General features: G+C 28.4%; 1 protein-coding gene across 1 annotated transcript in view; it reads left to right on the forward strand.

Moving 5' to 3' along the window:
• Positions 1-24,346, forward strand: part of LOC100167244 (semaphorin-2A) — a 401,079-nt gene that overhangs the window by 176,529 nt on the left and 200,204 nt on the right. Inside the window, exon 4 of the mRNA XM_029491091.1 lies at positions 18,231-18,267. The gene's annotated coding sequence lies outside the window, so the exon portion shown is untranslated. The remainder of the gene's footprint in view (positions 1-18,230; positions 18,268-24,346) is intronic.

Consider the following 24,346-nt stretch of genomic DNA (forward strand, 5'->3'; position numbering starts at 1 on the left):
TTTATTTTACCTCTTAGAACAAATCATAGGTAAGTACTGGGTAGTAATACTAGTTGTAGACGTTGTAGTAAAATAATTATTAAAACTTAGTAGTTAATATAACGGTTGTCATAAATAATTATAGTTTGAAATTTATTTTGAAATTGTTTTGAAAACATTCAGAAAAATATGATCTCGTACTAGGAAAATTTGGTTTTAATAATAAATTCACTGGTATATATAGAATAAATCATAATTCGTTATGCGTGTACACAGTCTGATTACTTTGCAATATTGCATTCAACCCTAGCTGATTAGCTTTCCGCCGATATGATACACCACTCACCAAACAAGAACCCAAGTGACTTATTACTTGTGGGCACTATGAATAAACGCACACACACATTATTATATTATACATATATCATATATTATATTATGTTTGTATACCTAAATGTGATTCAGAAATGTTCATTAATTTATGAGTTACTAAATAACTATTACAGGGACTATAATATAAATTATTACAGGGATTATAATATTGACAAAAAAATTGTATTTTTATAAACAATTTAATGTACTTAATTTTTTTTTTTAAAGAATGCCACATTAAAAAATGGTTGATCTTTGATTAAAATAAAATAAATCTGTAAAATTAAACACAAATACACAAATGATATAGGTAATATTTAGGTAAATAAAATTAGTTGGATAAAAACGATAAGTAGTCATATGTATACATATATATATATTATGTATGTATTATGAATTATTTAGTTTGCAATGTATTTTAATGCATATATAACATTTTATTCACTAGGCACGTTTTTCTAAGGGATAATTTTATAAAAGGCTAACATTTTAAAATAAAATATATAGATGTCGAAGAGTTATTGAAAAATAAAAACTATAAAATAAAACTAATGGTTAGGTTATCCATATATAAATGATTATTGACGTTATCTATTAGTCGTTAAAATAGCTGTAAAGTTTAAACTTTTATAAACAGTATAGTTACGGGGCTGTGAATTACATTTAATGTATTTGTATACATTTATATATATTATTAAATAGGTATACTGTATATATGTCCAAAACTTTCCAATTCCCTTGTCGGCGCAACACCAGACGGTCGTTTAGAGACTTTGTTTTTGGGCAATTTGTAACTACACCACGTGATGCATAGAGATTGATCGATTTGAGTTAAATATTTGTTCAAAGGGAGGGATAAAAAACAAAAACAAAAATACAAACCTTTTTGAGCTTAATTACTGGACATTTGCAATGTACACAACACACACACGCTGTACACACGTGCACGTAGGTCACAAGCCACATACAAGTACCTAGTACCTACTACAGTGACATCAAGACAAAAACAATGTCTATTTTATTATATTATAAAAGTCATTACGACGCCTGTTGGTTTAATTAAACGCTAGCTATACGTGGGCGCTGTCATGGTCTGCGGAGGGTCTGCGGTGCGTTTTATTGGTCGTTTTGTGTAATAACGAAGAAAAAGGGAACCCATGTAATCGTGCCATATTAATATAGAAACCCTGACATTTGGTCACACTTTTCACCCTCAAATTGTGTTGTTGGACAAAAAAAAAATCTGAAGCAAATAATAATAATAATAATAAATAATAACGTTCAAACAATAACTCCTGATTTCATAAAACATTGTTAAGATTCATGAGGTATTTATGGAAAAAAATGAGATTTCTTTTTCCGTTCTTTTTTACATTATTAGCACATATAATAAAATATAAAAACAAGCGACTACAGTATAACACAGTTTTGTAATTTACGTGGTTTGAATTTTCTAAAACAGCATATATATAACCCCGAGTTGAATAAGAGAAAATATAAAATAATTTCGATAAAATTAAATTATATGTGTCATACAACAACTGAAGGGTGAGAAAACGTGAGGAGATTGATTGAGCAAAAAAAAGCTCAGTACGTGTTTATCCAAAGATCTCATAGAGTGTGTAGAGGTGTATATATTATACAGGTCTGATGATGGTTTGGAATATAAAAACTATGCGTATGGGTAGAAACACACGATTTTTTACAAGATCGTAAATCACGAAATCGTCATTCTTTAGTTTGCATGGAATCATGTTTAATATTTATGACAAAGTTTAACATGATAACGCATTTATACCACTGACCAAGTACGAATTAACACGTTTTTACATTATTTACTAACAAAGTTTTAAAAAATGTAACAAATTATTTAATTAAGTGTAAATATCCATTGGAACTATTTGATTTTCTCGTATTACTTTATTATTCCATATTAAAGAATATATTTTTTTATCTGATAGATAATATACCTAGTATTGATATAAATAAATATAATACATAACTTATCTAAAGTTATGTTGTTAATCAAGTACATTTTTTGATATAAAAAAATTATAATTAATAATAAAGCTTTATTTATTATATAGCTAATGTAAATAATACAGGTACCTATGTATTATGCAGATTATCTAATATCAATATTCAATATACTATACACATGATTTAATACCTAATTCAATATTATTTTCTTCTCACAATAGGTATATTCTAGTAACAGTAAAATGAAGCTTATATGACAAAATAGTATTACAGGTAACGTGTTCAGAAAGCCTTTAAAAAAACAATCTACCAATGACAGTCCGGTGTTCCCCGATTATTACGTCCTGTATACCAACGCAAACGGTTGAATACTATTATGAAAATATGACACTTTATAATATAATATAACATTTGTGAATGTAAGTGTCTGTGTGTGTGTGTGTGTGTGTGTGTGTGTGTGTGTGTGTGTGTATGCGTTAAATATCGTAAAAGTGGTAGTTGTTAGATAAACTTCCCTCACCAGAGGAATGAATTACATGCGAAGTATATTATTTGTTGCCAGTAACATAGTATCCTGCCTGCATTTTATCAGAATGATTTTTATACAATTATTTCAGTTTTCTTTCAATTAAATTCTCATTTGGTCGTATTGGGGTCTGAACAAGTCAAATATGAATCATACTATGGGGTTGGCCTTATACTCAAACGGTTTCGGATAAATTGCATTTTTCTTTCGAGGTGTTGTTTATCTCAATTAATCAATATTATTTTCCCTTCGGATTTTAAATAAAAAATCAACCATTTTTGTTTGAACTTAATGACAATGAAATTTTACAACGAAATCATAATGTAATATTATTTATTATAAATATTCTAATGCTCTATTATTCTAACCTACATTTTCTATAACAATACAATATTTTAAAAAGGTTTGGTTATTTTTTTGTAGTATCAAATAATTAACACAACTAGGTATTTAATAACAATATTATTATTGAAACTTTCTTAATCATCACAATTTTGAAAATTTAAAACTAATTTTGTTATTGTTTATAATTATAATTAGTGATACTGTTGTCTGGTAATGTCAACACAATACACAAATAAAGTTTCACATGCAAATAGAACGTATGCGTTCATAAAGTATCTAAATCTAATAAGTGTAAGATGTATCGATGATTTGAAACATTTGCAGAAATCAAGCCCCGAATTTCAGTAAAAAGTTATATCTTGCAATACCACGCGTGCGGGTTCATATCGTCCCCGTTCATGCAAAGTACACTAAGTCCAAAAATCGACTTAGAAATTTGTATTTTAACAATAATAAGAACTATAAATTTCACAGTGTCATATTATTTACTACTACTCATAAACAGCTACTTCCCTTAAGGGAAACTCAATTAAAAAAAGAAAGAAAACAATTTGGTTACATATGGTATACATTTAAAGTTTGAAAAAATTGCAAAAAGCTGATTCATGTTTTTGGACTTGGTGTGTTTCGCATGAACGGGGACGATATGGAATATAATAAAAAAAATGTACGCGAATACCTGAACAGTGAACAACGTCAAAATTCTAAAAGAACTGATTTTATATTATTATTATTATTATTATACATAGCTGGTACACAATATGAAATATTATTATAACAATTCTCAAACAACGGAAACCAGCGTAGTCGGAGACTTACTCGTATGCAGTTGCAACCGCCCGTGTGACACAATCTCACGATGTTGGCTACCGACGACTGCAATAATGACGAGGAGCGGTGAAAAGGGTGCAGGAGGGTTTTTACGGGAAATAACTTATTCTAGTATCTCATATCTTTTGAAAATAAATATAAATAAAATTCTTGTCTGCCATAATAATAATATGGACTATGGGTGTTGTACTGCAGTGAGCTGTAAAGGTTGGCCAAGTGCAAAAACTCGTAATATTCAACTCGTACCCTACATAGGTGTGTGTGTATATATATAGTTGAATGGCCGCTAAAAGAGTAAATATTATACACACATTATATTATACACATTGTAACAATCTCCGGAAAGGATTTTCCACTTTATTTCTTTCTCCTTTTATTGTCGTTGAATAACATATGACCCGTAACGAAATTTTACGCTCACACTCCCGAACTCAGACGCTACTACAGTGTGAGTGTATAAATTATATACTATTATTATTATCATCATCCTCATCATAGGTGGTGTAGCAAGTGTCGTTTTTTTTAAGCCTTTACTATGCGCATATAAATTATTCATGGCCGTGCTTGTGAGGTATGTGTGTGTGTGTGTGTGCGTGTATGTGTGTTATGGAAAAAAACCTTTGTGGGATCCATCAATATTCGATGTGGTATTATTCAGTGTACTACAACGCCGGTAGAAGAACACCTACACGTGTATTCTGATGTTATGACGGTTTCTCATTTTGTAAATATAAAATAATAATAATGTTATGTTATGTTATTGCGGACGGAACGCTTGGCGCCATCGGGCGGGCTATTTCGGAAGCCATCGTGAATGTGCTGCGCTCTTCCTACAGATGGAAGTCGCGCTTTTGATCGGCTGGTGGAGCTTTTCACCGCTTGGGCGCGTTATGTGTACCTGTTGTATGAATAATTTTCGTTCGTTTCTTATCGACAACTACTTGTCACGACAAAGTACGTTATAAGCATATTATTATAAAGTCATAAATGTTGTAAGTCCATTATGGTAAATTTTACAGGAGAGCAATAGAATGTTTCAAACATTTCGTCGGTCTGATTTCCTAATTCGTAAAGGTCGTATCTCCAACATTTATTACAATGACGATAATAATATTATGGAGATACGACTTTTTCTAGGTCTTAAAACCATTGGGTACATCGGAGATAGGTCGACTTTTAACCATCAATTTCTTATGGAGGATAAAATGATAAAATTGTGGTGTTATGATTTAATCGTACGATGTGTTTTTTTCTTAATTTCGATCACAAATAATCCCAAAATCGAAAAAAATGGTGTTAGGTAAAACCCTTACAATCTATGCCGTCGATATAATGTTTCGTGTCGACTATGATGATGATTATGAAAAATTGTTGAGAAAGTCCTTTGAAAATGTATTAGCCTACTCCCTGAATACGTTATGATTATAATATTATTAATTTATCATAAACTATTATTATAAGTATAGTTAGTTTTTACAAATAATTTTGTTGTAACTTGTAATTTCATATAACAGCCCGCAGGTGCCTACAGAATATTTTACACCTTATAATTGTACTTGATTTTATCATTGTTTTCATCCAATAATTCTTTCACTTTTGCTTTTAAATATTTCAAAGGTTGGTGCATTAAGTACACATTTTATATGAGCTAACCTTTTGTATGATGTTATATAGGTACTCATATTCTTATATTCTTAAAAAATTAAACGTTAAAATCACTTTTGTATATTTGTCCTACTTTTTCGTAATATTTAAGAGAAAAATGAAAAAATTACATATTTAAAGTAAGCACCGCATATTATCCTATAAGACTATAAGAGAGCTTTTGCACAACGCTGGTTAAAAATAAGTTATGAATACGATAACGTAATTTGCCAAAACAAGCCTTTGCGCATGCGCTCCAAAATCGGTACTGTTATTTGATTCTTGTATCGGTTATTTTAAAAATTGTAACGGGCACCTGGACCTCGGTTACTATCTTATCAAAATATAAAATATCTATTATAATGATAATAATATAACCATTAGCCATAAAACATAAACCAGTTTAAAAGTTTATGGTTACAAATTACAAAGGGATAAAGGCGGGTTTCCATACGGGTGTATGTGCATACAAATCCTTGGTTGTGATTGGTTGGTTAGGTTAAGTTACCACACGATTAACCACGATACCGTGTTGTTGGACATAGCTGAACATAGCAAACGTGTGTAGTGGAAAACTGGAAACCCACCTTTAAATAGTTTATCGGAATACAAGATAGAAGATAATGCAAAAATTAAAGTTTCAATTGCAACGTTATTTTACCGTATAATTTAACCGAACGTTATTTTTACCGGAGTGTTTAACCGTCGTTGTGCACTCTATCTGTTTAAATTACGGTATATATAATACAATACGGTATTATTTGCACCACTTAATTTACCCAGGTATGTTTAAAATAACCATTGTAAAACCATGATTTTGAAATAGCGTTTATTCTGATTGTTAACATATATAATATAATATATTATGTACCTACACTAATAGCTAATAAAATAATAATAAAAAAAAAAACTAATAGCGTAGATAGACCATTATTTTACTATCGAAAAAACTTTAGAAACGAATGAAATATCATATCTTAGATAATATTATCAGTGATCACCGTATTCATCATATTGTATTAAATCTCACGAGAAATAGTGTAGAAAGGGGTAGAAAACGATATCGAACCCTCCACCCTCGATGACGATGAAAACTGAATTGTTGATTTTAGCACCGTTTGTTTTTGTTTTTATACTAAATCAATACCTACCATGAAAATACCTCTTTGCCATTAAATTGTCGAGAATATTTGAAATGATCGCTTTATGACAATGCACTAAATGGTCATATAATATTATTTCATATTATGGTAGGTAACAAATTATTTGAATTATAGTTCACCAAAGACCAATATTGTATGCTTACGAAAAAATATGTATTTCAAAATTCTTTTCACATAAAGTCGATATTAAGGAACTTAATGTTGCCTTTGAGATTATAGCATAATATTCTGTTAAGTTTATGAAACAAAACCCTTTCCACACAAATAAATCTAAAATTATTAAAGAAACTATAAAACTGCAGGTTATATGGTAGAATAATAATTAACAATTATTGTGAAGGTAGTTACAATATAATGGGTTTTGTTCTATTTATTAGTTTTTATGTGCAAAATAATATATATTTTTACCATCGGTACAACGGTTTTTAAACTAAAATTCTAAATTTTTTCATAATTACATATTATAAAACTGTTGTACCCTACCCCCCTCCCGCCTTTTAAATATTATGACGTTAATGTTTTTATGGTGCAGCAGACGAATGAATGGGTAGTATAATTAAGTAGCTGATGATACTTTAATTCATTTTTGTCCGTCATGTTATTTTCTTGGCAGTGAAAATGCATAGGGATGGTGCTTGTGCAAATTAGTTTTCAAAAACGTATATTATACTATACTTTTGTTGATAATTTTACGCCGTATCGACTGGTGGCACTGAAATAGGGATCCATAGATAATATTATTAAGTAATCGACATTGGCGACTATCTACCAGTTTGATATTTATTAAAGCAAACAATTATTAACTGTTCTGAATAGGTAAATCTATTTTCACTTTATTGTTTTATATTTTGAATATATTATTTTTTCTTGATTAAATATTTTAAATAAACTTAAATAATATAGGTATATTATACTAAAATTATATCATAAATGTATATAAATGCTTACACAAACCATTGTCGTACAAACTACAAATACAATATAGGTACGTATATTTTATACACACACAGTTATACAATTGTTATTTCCCACAGACTGATGGTCTTAAGCTTCTATTGCGTCCAATCCTTTACGGGGATTTATCTTTATTATTATTATTATTATTATTATTATATATTATAATATATATATGTATACTTTTTTTTTTTATCGATATGATTAAAACCGTCGTCGCATTTGATTGGATTATATAGGGCATAGGGGGACTAACCGCTGCAGAGAATATAAAATACTTCACACGGTTTTTTACCCTGTCATAGCAAATTTTTTATCGATCACATTCTAAAACCGAGGGTTTTAAATCCCTCCATTGAAGGGATTTTATGCACTGTAAAATATGTTGTTAGTGTACGTTCACAATTATTTATTGATAATTAGTGATAAAATAATAATAATAATTGTAAAATATTAAAATATTGAAATAAAGTGGTATTAAAATGTATTTTATATTTCTACAGAATCAGGTCATTAAAATACTATAACAAATATAGGTACATATTTATAAATCAAATAAATTACACTCTCTTTAGGTATTTCAAACGTCGAACCGTATAAAATGTATAGAAATTAGAAATTAATTTTGTATTATATAGCTAAATATTTTTTCAAAGCTACTAAGACTAAAATTATAGTAGGTATGTTATTACATTTTATTTATTTACTTAAAAATTGATCCTCGTAATTGACCGGTAATGCTTATTTGAGTTTAAAACGTCAAACGTTTATTACTTACGGATTTTTATTAAAAGCTTTTATATCTAACTGTGATTAAAAATTCCAATTAAATTATTTTCCATTGACCTTTGTTTATAGTTCCAACTAAAATCAACATTTAAATTTATTTTACTAACACACTGCATACTTTTACCTATATATAAAATTACGAAAAATATTATTTTTAAATGTCTGTGTCGTGATATTATTTTCACTTTGAGAGTTCACTTCAACAACATTTAAAAATTGGTAATAAAACCCAACCTAACTTAGGTTAGGTTAGAATATCTACCATATAAAAAAGGTTAGTTGTGACTTGTGGGTATATTCCCATGACCTACCAATAATCGATTCAAAATATAATATTTTTTTTTAGTTTTACCAATCATATTATTTTTGAATTATGATGATCTCTGTGGCAATATTCTTAAAATATACACTTTTAAGTTTCAGACTTCAGTTATAAATAATTCAATTTCCGGTATTGGAAATTTTAACAACCCATTATTTTAAATATAAATAATTCGTTATTATTTTCCTGAAAAAGCACTCAACGAATTAATGAATATTAAAAATGCGTTTAATTACATCGTTTACATCGTTTCTTTTAATATCGGTCGTGTGGCATTCGTGGTCAATGTTATGAAGTATTTTTTTTAAAAATGTTTTTTTACTTGTACACATCGATTTTGACCTAATTAACTAGTTTCGAACCCAAGTGACTCGTAACACGCGAAATCGCTCGTGGTTTTGTTTTAAATTAGTTTTTTATCGCCCACTGGCAGCAGTTGTAAAAACCTGCCGTAGAATTATACGTGGAAACAGTCTGTATGCTTCACCACGACAATCAACGGCTCGGTCCACCCGCACATCTATCTCTTCCCTTGCCAACCTGTACCAACACAATCCCATAAAACTGAAAAATCGTACTTTGTAAATATTTGTACTGAAGGGGGTGATTTTTTCCCCCGTTGTCACTGTGGCTGCTGTTATAGTAACAGTATAGTTATAGTAGTGTTCGTAGTAGTAGTAGTAGTAGTAGTAGACAAAAAAATAATAACACGAAATTGCGTGTTAGGTATTTTCCTACCCCGCTAGCTCTTCAAGGGGGTAAACTTTTTCCATTTCTCCGTCGAAATCAAATAAAAGTTTCTGTTTCTCATATATACACACTCATACACTCACATCACTGACGAAAAGTGTATGTGGAACAACAGCGAGGGAAATTTTCAACGGTACAGACATCAGGACATATGAATGGGGTATTTTTTCTTAAAATGTATACCTAGGTACCTCATAGGTTGCTCCTAACCCTTAAAATATATAAATGCAATAATGATAGTAATAACACACAAAGCTACCATTTAAGCCCCGAGGGGACGATTTGTTTTATTTGTTCTACATTATTTCATTCACTTCTCCACCTACAAGGCACTACATCTCTAAAAATCGTAATAATATAATAAATAAACACTATTGCCTATATTATATTTACTCATATTATATTATAATATGGTGTGTACCCACCACCTACGTGTATGCGTTTGTGTGATGACATTATTTTCATTCTCGTAGTATTAAAGCGTTCTTACTTGGTAAATTGTTTGCATATTGTTAGAAGATAAAAATTGAATTTCGTCGCACGCGTTTTACCAACCGAAATAATAACGTCACGTTGCGTTGGTTAAAAGAAAAACATAAAACAGCTCTGTTAGAAATATCTTTTTTCTTTAGACATCATTAGTAAAGTAAAGAAAAAATATTTGTGGAGTCTTTTAGGAGAAGACTATATTGAAAAATGACAAGTTTCACAAATTTTTCGCATAAACCGACTGAAAGTCTTTTATGAAAAATCAACCCTTTTTCACCTATTTTTCCCTTACTCTACAATTATAGTATATTCGAATTCATATATCGTTCTTTCTTTGACATTTGAATTACTTGGTTCGTCAGATCTTCTTTTCCTAACATCCAATGGTTTTGTTTCTCGTTTTTTATATCTGGCATATTATGTACAATATAATACCTAACATACATGTAAATCCCATTTTCGTTATTAGCTTATTACCATTTCAAGATTTTAAGCATTGAAAAATAATTGGAATGAAAAATGTTTGCTTGTCGGTATTTCGTAAATTTTAACTTGGTAATATAATATTATATTATATTAGGTATACGAGATTGAACTTAAACATATTTAATAATAAATAAAAAAGTTAAGTATTCATCAATAAATTTAACAAAAATGTTGTAACTTAGTATATGGAAAAACATAAATCATCCGTTTTATTATCCACAATTATGTATTCTTCACCACATTTTTTAACAATAATAATGGTTTCTTATAAATTTGGAAAGTATATGTTATAGTATAAAACATAAATTTATGTTTCTATGACCGATTAAAAATGAAATGTGAGCAAAATCCAGGTGAGATATAATTGTATCGCGGTGACCTGCAAGGTTTAACATATATATTTAAAAGCAAGCCCTAAAAATTATAATATTTATTATTATAGTAGGTAATATTATATTTATAATGTAGGTACTTGATACTGTGTTCATTTTAAAGGTTTTATTTTTATAATATTCAATTATAATATAATTATACATTATGTATAAAATAGTAGGTACCTACTATAATGGTTTTTTTAAAAATTGGTTTACTTAAATCTTTATTTGAAAAATTAAATTTTATTATTTCTAATGCTTAACGTCTAAAATAGCGGTTAATTAAATACTACGTTTTATATACACACACACACACACACATATATATATACCGATTGTACCATTATTTCTGAGTTCAATGGGGTTGACATGAAATCCGGGCAGTATATATCACTACAGTGTATTACTTGTTCCCAGCTGACCAAAAACTTTTGTAAAAAATCCCATGGAAATCACATAAATCAAATCACTGACATACAGATGAATGTTTACTATACTGTCTATACATATATATATATTTTGAAGTAGGTCAAGTATAATGTACAGGGTGGAGTGGGGGAGAGGAATAACAATATTTTTTTACACTTGAAAAAATAATACTTTTGAGGAGCTATCGATTTGAATTTTTAACATACAAATATAATTAACAAAATACATTAATAATTAATAAATTCCATATATTTTTTATCGGTTAACTTCACCATAGATAGAAAGTGTGTGTTGAGTCATCTTTGTAGTCGTTTGGTTTTGACCTTTGTATTCTCCGATAAATATGAGTTCATGACTGCGCTATTGGTCCATCCGCGTTCAATAATATTATGTACCTCATCTAAACGTTATATACATTATACACTATATATATAGTACAAATTATTTTAGTAGAGACCTGATATCAAAATTTAAGTAATAACACAGGGGGAGAGCAACTCCTCGGTGTCGTGGGAGAGGTGTGCCCCCGGGGGAATAAATCTCCGCAGCGGCGGTGGCCACCGCCTCATCGAATGGACGAAGCTGTATATGTGGTATTTGGCAATGTTGACCGAGATAATGGAATGTTCGTGTCAAAACGCGACCTGGGGGATGACGACGGGCAGGATCAGAGAGATGGGGGCTTTAGACTCGACCCTTTGGTTTTCGTACAATATATGTATACAATATCGATCAGTATATAGTGCGTATGTGTACGAGTGTGTGTACCGCATAAAACTCACACATTCACAAAGGTCCATGACGTTTGATTGACTGTCCCCCACGCTTGTCGTCCGCCCACCTCTTGTTCGTCCTGTACAACATCGAAGTATATAGGAGCAGGATGACAGTTCGATACACGTCATAATATTATACTCACTTCCTCTCTTGCACAGTTACATGCAAAAGCGTAATATGCTCTAATAGTATATTACCATAGTTGAGATTTGTTCTAATGCCTTTGACTCACTATTGACTGTACGTATTACAATATAATGCATTAAGGTCCTAATCCTCCCGTTTTTCTTTTAGCTGCCCTAAACGCGTATGCGCGAGCAATGGCGTAGGAGATTAAATGCAACTAAAACACATACTAGGTATATGAGTGTTACTTGTTACATTGTAACGACGCAGTTTTCGTCATCAGCGTAGTACGATGGACAAATAGACGGAGAGAAAAGTGACATGTACACGCACAGTGAAAACCGTGTGGTAGGTGGTGAGCAAGGAGTGAATTCTTTCGTCCTGTTAATCGAAGTATATTGCCGCAGGACGACAGGGCGATACACGTTATATTATATTCACTTACTCCTACGGCCTACAGCTATATGCGAACGTATAATATGCACTGTACACTGTAGTGTGCAGTATATTATCGTAATCGAGATTTTTCCTAATGCCATTGACTCACTATTAACTGTACGTATTGTAATATAATACATTAAAAGCTTAATTCCCCCCCCCCCCGTTTTTTAGCCATGTTAAATGTGTATGCGAGATCAACGGCGTACGAGATTAAATGCAACTAAAACACATACTAGGTATATGGGTGTTACTAGTTATATTGTAACGACGCAGTTTTCGTCGTCATCGTGGTGCGATGGACAAACGGATGGATGGACGGAGGATTGAGAGGAAAGTGACGTGCGCGTGTACAGTGAAAACAGTGCGAGAGGCGAGTGGCGACCGAGGAGTGAATGCTTTTGTAGACAGAGTTAATCCAGATTAATAGAGTTCAATGTAACCCTCGGTACATAATATACATACGCAATGTACATACGTACGTCATACATACATACATTTACATACTTATATATGTGTTATACGCTTTTGTAAGTGTGATGTGCTATTATGATCATACAGTACGCTGCCCTTGTGTTGGTTCAACGCCATATGAAATTACATCATACTCCGCCAACCTTACAGATTTTTATGCGCATCTACATAAGCGTGCAATTTTTTAAAACACGCAAAAACTTTATGTCAGAACACATTTCATTGTTCGAACTTTGTAATGTTATGAAATTTCCACGTCAGGAATGACTGATCATTATTTATACATATTTTTGTATTATTTTCTCCAACTATCTATTCTAAAACAGAATTATCATTCACATTTGAATCATTTGAAAAACTAAATTTGTTTTGATTTTCAAACATTATTTCGCATTTATTAATAGTGTTGCAGTTCCGTAAAACTGATTATGCACTTTCAGTCAAATGTATGGCGCATTTATTTGATCAAAACGTGTTATATAATTTAATATTTCTATTTTCTGATGTACCATTATGTTTTGTTTTAGAAAACAATAAATTATAATAACTATGTGTCACCAAGTATTAATAATATTATATTCACACTTATTACCTATAAAAAATAAAGTATATTATATTATGTATTTATGTATAATACGACTAATACGAGTATCAATAATCTATGGACTTAATTATTTATTACCATTTAAAAATCATAGTTCTACTCACATAAAAAATTTCCAATATAAAATATTTCATAGTAACTTGACTTAACTTTTATTAAAAATAACTTAAACTTAAAATTGTAGTTCGTGGGTCTAGAATGAAAAGGTTCTAAATCGTTTTTATGAAGTTGTTCAGGAGAGCAATTTTAAGGTTCGAGTTCAAATATTTTAATCCTTGAACAACATTTTGTTTAAATTAAAGTTCTGAGACATGCAGCAACTTGTATAGTTTAATTCACAAAATTATAATAATAATTTGCTGTATTGGTTGGTACAAATTTATTATATTGCCGCGAACGTAGGTACAGTTGTCGGTCGCTCCGTATTGTATCCGTGATACGTCAAGTAAAACAGACTATAATTTTATCATTGTTATTATATACCATAATATTATCGTACAATAACAACAATAATAATATTGTACTATTGGTAATGATTAATTTAATTAGAACCTTTTCATACTAACGTATCGTTAATAATTAGGTTCTATTAACCGAGCGTTTTCAATTTGATTAAATTGTGTTTATTATTTAATTTTTAGCGATTTAGAAAATTTTACTTTTAAAAAAATTATCAATAATGATCGTATAATCCTGAATGTTAGCTTAAAAGATGCGTCATTGTATTCTAAAACCATTTCTGTTAAAAAGTGACTTTTGAAAAAAATGCGATTTAGAACCTTTTCATTCTAGACCCACGAGTTTCTTACAATTTTTTATGAAAGCTATGAAGTTCAGTGTTAAGTATCAATATTATAACAATTTTTGTTTTCGTTTTTTAAATATTATGTAACTTTTTTTTAATATGTATTTCATTACTCAGTAAATAGTTCATGAAAAATAAAAAAATTTCAACAGATGTTCTGTTATCCCAACCATAATATTTTCATCATTAATAAAGGTATATATTATGAATAGTATATAATTATGGGAATAGTTTCCTAACTATTTTCTTGACTTATTAAAAAAGAGAATCATGTAAGGTTTATGTCAAAAAAATAAGTTCTCTACTTACGATAAACACCGCCATTGTATTGATTAAAGTGTGATTATAATTATATATTATTATGTACCATGTTTGTAAAATTCATCATTTTTAAGCCATTCAAAAGATAATGTGAAAATGTCTATGTTCAATTATTAATTTAATATTATTCATATTGTAATTGTTTAATTCGTATTTTCTTATAACGCTGTTTTCTACATTTCCCCTCAATTTTTTGTTAAATAATATAAATATATTGACTGTATTATCATTGACTATATAAATATTATATATGTTGTATACTCAATGGTATTATACTTTTGCCTATAAATAAAATAACCACTTCTATGAAGGTTGAGTGACTCTGATAGTTGTTTATATTGTTAATAAAATTATAATTAATGCAATTGTTCATGCACCTCTTGGCTCTTACGGTAATCAAAGGCATAATCAGTCAATATATATTACATATTGTATTATACGTAAAGATAAATAAGCATAAAAAGCATTTGAGTTGATCATTCCGGTTACTGAGCACACACTGTTGAAGAGTTCTAGGTGTGCATATCAATCGCACCTATATTCTCTCATATTTATTGAACTTATTAATTATATACTTGTAAATAATTTAAAAAAATTATATTCATAACCAAAATCTGTATATTATAATTGTTTATTCATTTTTAGTAACATTGACATTATATATAATTGAATTGTTGAAAGGTTGTTTAGTTATTTAAATTCAAAACCAAAGCTTTGGATTGAAATTAAACGTATAATAGGTACAATACTACATATTGTAATAATATAGTAGGTATATACATTTATTTTTTCAACAAGTCAACAAAATATTGACTTTATATTGGTTAGGTTAAATATAAAATTCTTTAATTTATTATCGCTTTGGTAAAAAAATGTATTCCAATTATATAATTTAATTATTAAAAAATGAAGTACCTACTACTGGTTTGGTTTATCTCTTAGGATGTGCGGTGATAATATAGGTGTAATATATTATGTAATATATAATATAATGATGAATTTGTATTCTATTAATTCTGTTTTTGCAGTTCACAAAAAAACAAACAATATCAGAATAATATAATGTATTCGTTTCAAAATGAATCGAACACACAAACCTTTTTTATTCTCAGTGATAGCCCTGTTTCGGTTCAATGAGTTTTAACTCGATTCATACAAGTATAATAATGGGTGTAATACGCGTGTGTGCGTATTAAGTATAAGTATCGTCTCCGGTGATTTATGTTCTTGAACTCGACCGACCTAGGAGAGTCTACTATCCAGGCGGTCGGGGTAGACGTTCAAATAGTGTATTATTCGAGCGCAAATAGCAGCAAAGTTCCATCCGTTAGGCGTCCATCCAAATCATGTTTCACTTCTCGCGAACGCATTTTGTTGAACTAGTGGACCGTGTATGTATTTCCAGGATTCTCGAGACGGAGAGTCAATTACGTAGTTGTCACAAAACAGTGCCTTTTAAATTATTTTCGAAGAACTTGGGCGTGAGTATGTGCACACAAGTGTATGCGTGAATACTGTATATGTATAATATACTACTTGAGCATAATACAGTAGAGAGAAAACAAGCACTGTATTTTTACACAAGGATAAAGCAGGATACGTTCGTTTGAATAAACATCATGGCTGATCGGTTTCTACCCCCATCTGAGCAACCCCCCCCCCCCAACATCCCAGTGCACTAGGCCAAACGTATGTGTTGTGTATGTGTTTAACGGCCGTAAAAATAAAATTCTCCTTTTTTCTCTCGGCTAACGATTGCTTTGACGTACCTGAACACATATTTTACCTTTTTACACATGTATATATACATATATTTTTTTTTTATCAATTCCATCCCAGTGAGAATCTCTCCGGCCTACATGACAACTCTCATCGCGCTGACGAGTGACAACATTTAACAACTCGTAATTATTTTATACACGTTTTGAATGCATTGTTTAAAACTGGCGATGGGTTTGAAAAAATATAATACAAAACTTCGTCAACCGATATCAAAATTTGTTTCGGAAAAAAATCTACCCTCATACAGAGAAAAGTTCAGAATTATTTCGATTTACCATTTATAATTTGCCTAAGAAAATAGTAATTTCAATTGGTAAGAGACATCCATATTACTTATTACAGTTTGTTACTCTAATACTCTGCATATTATATTAAAACAATTTATATTTGTGTCTTACCCGGAGGACGCTACACCAGCGCGAGCGTGTGTAAAAAACCTAATGTTCTTAAACTAATGACTTGAATTGTATTTATGTTATCCTAATAATAAAAACTCTACGTCGCATATAATAAGTTCTTTCCTATGCGTTGTGGAATTTTGTTAATTCTACTATAATTATAGAGGGAGTAAAATTGTCCCGCGTAAAACAATTTTTGCTATGTTGTATATTTGTAATACTGAGGCAACACATGCTGATGTTCTCTTAAGAAATTCTAATATTTCTGAATTTATTTATTTATTCTAAGATTTATGAATATAAATAAAAATGTATTATAAAATGTATATTTTGGAACGAATTAACTATTTACTTCATAGGATGTAGGATTGTTCCTGATTATTATACTTAATAAATGAAATCCCTGCATTATTTAATTCTTGTAAATTTAATAAATATGAATTATTTTTATCTTATAAGCCAATATCTTGAGGACATCGATGTGAATAACAAAATACAACCATTTCTGTTTTTTTATATGGGTTCTTTACTGTTTTTGTTTTTGAAAACAAATTTATACGATTAAAATAAATTAAATTAATAATTCTACAGTCTGAGAATGATTTAAATTCTTTATTCGGAATATTAACTACGATGACTTTGTATTGCTAATGTACGAAAAAACACTAAAACTTTAAGAATGTGCCAAAATTTAAGCTGACAAGTTAAACTTTTTTTTATCTTGTTTGATCATGTAGTTATTGGTTAACATATAGGTACGATCCCTCTAAACGAGCGGATGTAATAAAATCAAATATATTATTAATTAATAATTATGGTACTAAAAATGTTATACATAATTACATATATTATTCGTGTCTTTTTAATTTCTATAAAAGCAATAAGCCAATACATAATTGGCTATAAGTACATAAGTATGTACATAAGTTCATCGTCGAACTACGATAATATTATGTATCTTGTGTATTATAAATACATGTAATTTACATCAAATGAATTAGTTTTTACTATTACCTGCATATTATCTTAAAACAAATTCAGTTATAAGACATTTTTTCTGTAATTGTTTCAGGTGTTGTTGTCGTTGAAACAAAAAAGGAACCAGGACGGTAAGTTAAAACATTAGTTTATTATCCATCCTTACCACACGTACTATAGTCATTATAAGTATTATTATTACATCAATATCGACGTGTATCTTCCATATTATTATTATTATTATTATATAATCATAATCATCAAAGCTAACCATTGTCATTATCATTATCGTCATCGTTGTCGTTGTTATGGAGTGGAATTTATACTAGTTATTCGTGAGAGGCATATAAATTACGTGATCCCAAAATATTGTCCTCACCTCCCATATACCCCCTTCCTTTATTACCCTCTCATATTATGCCTCTCTCTCGCTTGGCCTCTCTCTCTTTTTATAACGTGAATGTTTTAAACTGCCGATAAATTAGTCGTGACCGTCGCCACATGGCATTATGGCATTTGAAACTGGAGACTACGAGCAACAAGGGATAGACCTTTACAAATAACGTAAATAAATGCCGCCGGACAAAGCATCGCTCCACTGGCGGTATTCAGTCGTGACGTTAAACGCTTTATTATATTATACGCATTACGTCCATATTTTACTTATAATAACATGACTGATGAGCAGCTCGTTATTTTGATTTTGCTATGCGATGAGTGTGTGTTGGTGAAACTATTAATTATATATTATTTTAACTAAAGGGAATTAAAGTAAAAAAAAAATATATAACATTGATAGGTAATATTTGAATTAACGAGTATGACTGATCAAAAATTATGTTAAAAAATGTATTTAATGTATACATTTATTTATTGTCGTTTTTATGTCAATGAATATTAATAAATGTTGTTCACGCAATTATTTCTATGTGCATTTGGTGTTTTAACCGCAACGTTTCTGTATAGGAACACAGTTGACATTTTAGTACCTACCTATAGTTATTTAACCACTAGGTATCCTCATAAAAAAAAAATAATAAAATAAAACAAACATTATCTTTATTATTAATCAGGCTACTATAATTACTTCTATAGTAATCAATAAATCGTGTACAAATGAATGTTATTCGTTCAAAAATACTAAATGGTTATTTATATTTGTTAACATGTTTGTTTGATTCGAATTAAAAAGTACTCTGATATCAACGTCACATTGATAATAATTTACTTTGCTATAAAAACATTTAATGAAGTAAATATTAACTGTATTTTTTATATAAAGGATTTTATTTGGGTTTTATGTGTTCATGAATGCTAAATTTGTATTTGAATTGTAATGGGTACCTATTTATAGATACCTAGTGGTTAATTTTTAACAGTGACATTTTTTTGGGATTTTTTTTATTTTTAAATACTGATTTGAATTATGTGTATTCGTGGTTTTATAAGTTTTGAAATGGACTAGTTTCAACTTGTTTTTAATGTTACTCGAATTATGGTTAAAGTTAAAAATTAATTTGACTGCTATACATAATTAGATCATTAAAATATTCAGTTAAGAAAATTCTATATCTGATATACAATGTAAAATCAGGGTTCGCAGTTTTAAACATTTTGTTAAAAAACATTTGTTTTAAACATGTTTTAAACAATTGAAATTAAACATTGTGTGTTTAAAACAACATGTTTAAAACAGATTGTTTAAAACATGTTTTTTTATGTTATATGTTTAAAAATGTTTTTTTATAAATTCTTTTAAAACTTAAAAAAAAAATAGGTGCCACATGTTATTATTTAAATTATTTTTTTAATAACAACTAATTACCTATACTAATTATGTTAAATTATAATTCAATTTAATTTTTGTTCTATTGATATTTGATAATTTAACAGTCCAATTTCTATATTATTATTATAGTTTTATTTAAATGGTTAGTACCTAGTACTTAATACAAATTAGTAATTACCCAATTATTTATTCATTTTAAAAATGCAATATGCATTCACGTGTAGTATATTAGACATTAGTATATTATATAGAAGCATAGGCTAACCTAATCAATGTCCATTAGTGAAGTAAATGACATTTCATATGATATATTTTTAAGCAAATCAATAATCACATTATCGACTGTTGCAATTTTCCATTGTCCTTTCAAAGTAAATTATAACAATTTTTTTATTGTTTTAAAACATGTTTAAAACATGTTTAAAACATGTTTTAAACATGTTCAAAACAATTGAAAAAAACAAAAAAATTATTTTGTTTAAAACAAAAAAAACATCAGAAATGAATAAAAAACTGTTTTTTTGTTTAAAATGAAAAAAACTGTTTTTTTCCGAACACTGTGTAAAATGTATAAAATAAGAAAAAGTCTATATTAACAGATGAATATTCCATAATATATAAAGGCTTTAAATATTAAATCATTCTGAATATGCATGAATTATGAAAAACATTTAAAACACGAACATTTGTTCCCCAATAATACAATTAATTATTTCAATTTATTTATTTTATAATATTATAGCATCAGCATAGACTTAGTAATCTGTAAACATAATCACATAATTTATACAATTTATACAAAACAAACTAAAACAATATAAAATGTAACTGACTTCAATTTTCTAAATTCATCAAAAAATAATAAAATAAGTTTTCATAAAGTTAATGAAAACCTTTAATCAAATATTATTAAATTATCATATTTTGTGAAACGAGATTACTAGTATTTGTCTGGTTATGTTTTGCATTATTTCTAATTTGATAGTTTAATAGTTTATCAAATATAACACATTAAATCGCTTCAAGATCACTGAATACTGTGAACAAAATTAACTTGTACTCAATTAATGCATAAAACTCGTATATTGTATAAAATATAAGTTTTTGTATAAAATGTCTGTGAAGTATACTATAACCCCATAACTTTTTTGTGTAGGCTTACGACGTGTTCATAAGAAAAAAAAATTAATAATAAATAAGTTAATAAAACATTTCCTGTGTATTATTTATAGCTTCCTTTTTTTTATTTAAACTTTTTATGTAATTTAACCTTTATTATGTCGTATAAACGTAATGATGCATTTTACTAAGGTTCAAAAACATTTTTGGCGATGGGCTTATGAAATTAAATTCTTATTTAGATTATAATCTTTAATGTATTGGTATACACATTTAAGATACAACAAACAACGTATAGTACCATGTGCGGTGTGGTTAACAATAGACGTTTAAATACGCACTGTACATTAGTCACATTTATGGTATCAAAGTTTGTATCCATAAAATAATTAATAACAGCTAAAATCAAAATTTATGATTTTACTCTACCATACAATTAATACAATAACAATGACTCGTTGTCTTGAAACTGCTGTCGCGTCATAATAGTGTATACATATTACAATATCGTCTTAAACTATGCCATATGTACCTCTCCGTAATGTTTCACGTCAGTTTCTTAATGCTATAATTTAGACATTTAGTCTTAGTCAATTTATCTGGGAAGAAGTTTACTATATAACGGGTGCTAATTTCAACTATCTTTGTTAATTGAACATTTGTAAAAATTATCGTGTCTGATGAAAGTTGAAAACTAAAATATAGCAGGGATCTACCTTTACATAATGTATTAAAAATCTAAAATCTTCTATTTGTTTCACAGTTAATTGTATTATAAATTATTATTAAAGTAAAGGTTTGTTTATTTTACTAATGTTTTGAAATATTAACAATTATTTTTCTTCATGGAATATGCATTTTTTATTCAGGATTATTTTAAAGCTTGCATTGACCCTTGCCGACTTCAACGCGTTCTGCATTTTTTTTTTTTTTTATGTTTTACTGGTTTTCTTTTTAGGCATCTCCACACACTTAAAGACTATTCTATTGTTTCCAAAATAATTGGAATGGACAGCAAGAATTGATTTTCTTAACATAACCGTACAATCATTTAATTTTAGATACTTCCAAGTCCCTTCTCATCTTTAGTACCTTTCACAAGTACCAAACTACTTTCATAATTTATTTTTATCCATCGTAATTTCTATCTTTATTGTTTATCATATTATACATTTGAGAACAGACCATTGATAGTTTACTATATTAATAAACTCATATTTCTTTTTTGAATGTTTATAATTTATTCAAGACTCAAGTACCATCTAGAACATTACTATATGTTATTTGAAATGCATTATATCACTACATGTTGATCTCGGATGATATTATATCATCATATTGTCTATTTTCAAAAACCGAGACCAAAACGGTTCAAAGACCTATTATCGATGAGTACCGACGTAAATATTCAGTAAACAATGCCACTTATAGATTGCTTTGTGTTGCCCTGCATGCTGAGCATATTGTCCTTTTGTTTAATTCGACATCGTCATGTACCTACGTAAAACCGGTAAGCTCTTCGTTTAATCGCAGTTGTTAAAAGTTTAATTGTTTAAATATAGAAAAACCACACCCTGTGTAAGTACTTCCTATTTACGTGTATAAATTATTATTATTATTATTATTATTATTATTATTATATTACAATAGATATATTTCTAATTTATGTAAATATTCAAATATTCAAACTCAATAAACCTTATTTTATTGACTAGGTGCCTACCCACTATAATATATACGAATACACTATGATAAGGATACAAAGCCTAAAGGTACAAATAATATGTAGTTTACAATTATTATAATAATATGTCGATTATATTATGTCCTATAACTATGACATTATTCATCGAAAATTATTGCTACAATATTGTGCAAGTAATTATTTTTAATTCTTTTAATATTTTAAAAATTAAAACAAAACATATTTTCAAACTTTGGTATTTACTGCACTACGATTATCCAAATTCATTATTCTTGTAGATCAGATTACGTAATTTTATTTTAACGCTACGTAAATCAAATTTGCTTGTGCTCACTGATTTGTAAAAAAAAAATGAATATGCACAATTTATAATATGTATAGATACTACTAACTAATAAATTACACCCCATTTTTAGTTTATGGGTGAAAATGATGATGAAGATAGATAACGTGACTGACTCATAAGTTAAAGTAAACACATTAACATTTTTTTATATGTTAAAAGAAAACTCACACTTTCTTGAAGTATTCTTGTCTTATTAGAACTGATAATATTTAAATACGCAATTATCTCATTTTTTTTAAACATGCCTATAATTAAATAAACAGATATAAAATAAGTTAGGTGTATATATTCGTACATGGATCGATAATAAGAGAGTTTATACTGCAACATCATTAATATATTTAGAGTAGGTATTTATCATTAATGTATAATACTACAATAATAACAAAAATAATTACTATAACAGTAAATATTAAAGTTTAGTGCTTAAACATTAAAGTAACTATCGTTCATTTTTTCATATAGAAGTTAAGAATTATTTATATTACTAATATAGTTATACAATATGTTTATAAATAAAATATATTTTTTTTATGATTATGTATAAGAAATAAAGATTATTGTAAATATTAAAAAAATATATAAGATATAATAGTAAACACTAGACATGCTTATTTATTTATTGTAAACGATGTTTACAGTAAGGTAAACTGTTTTATTAATTAAAATTCAATAAGCCTTCATTGTTAATTTTAATTGTTTAATTTTTAGTGCCTATATATAATAATATTATATACCTATACAGTATACTGTGGAGTATAGTAGTATGATTTGATATTTGTATATTTTATTTACGTATTTATTTTCTAAAAATATAGTGTCTTAAACGTTCAATATAAAAGAAGACTAGGTTCTAGGGTATAATTTAAATTGCAAGTGAGATAAAAAAAAATATATTAGTTTGATAACAGCTTTTTATTACAAATTTGCTATAATGTATAGTACATACGAGTACATTTTCAAACGATGATTTTTAGTATTTGTTTTATTTTTTTTTATTTTTAGTTCTATATTGAATTTGTTAAATAACTTCAATTACAGTCAATGTACCATTATTACCTATTAAGATCAATCTCGAATTTCACATCATATTGTTAGATAATTATAATATTATGTGCAGCACTGTAGACTTATAAGACTTCTAAGGAGTCTATGTACAAATTATTTTCTATTTATATAATATTCGTTATTTCAGTTGCTTAAATTTAAACCACCAACTAAAACATATTTTATATGCACTATAAAATATTA

Source organism: Acyrthosiphon pisum, chromosome A3 (genome assembly GCF_005508785.2).
Source record: "Acyrthosiphon pisum isolate AL4f chromosome A3, pea_aphid_22Mar2018_4r6ur, whole genome shotgun sequence".
In the NCBI taxonomy this organism is placed as follows: Eukaryota; Metazoa; Arthropoda; class Insecta; order Hemiptera; family Aphididae; genus Acyrthosiphon; species Acyrthosiphon pisum.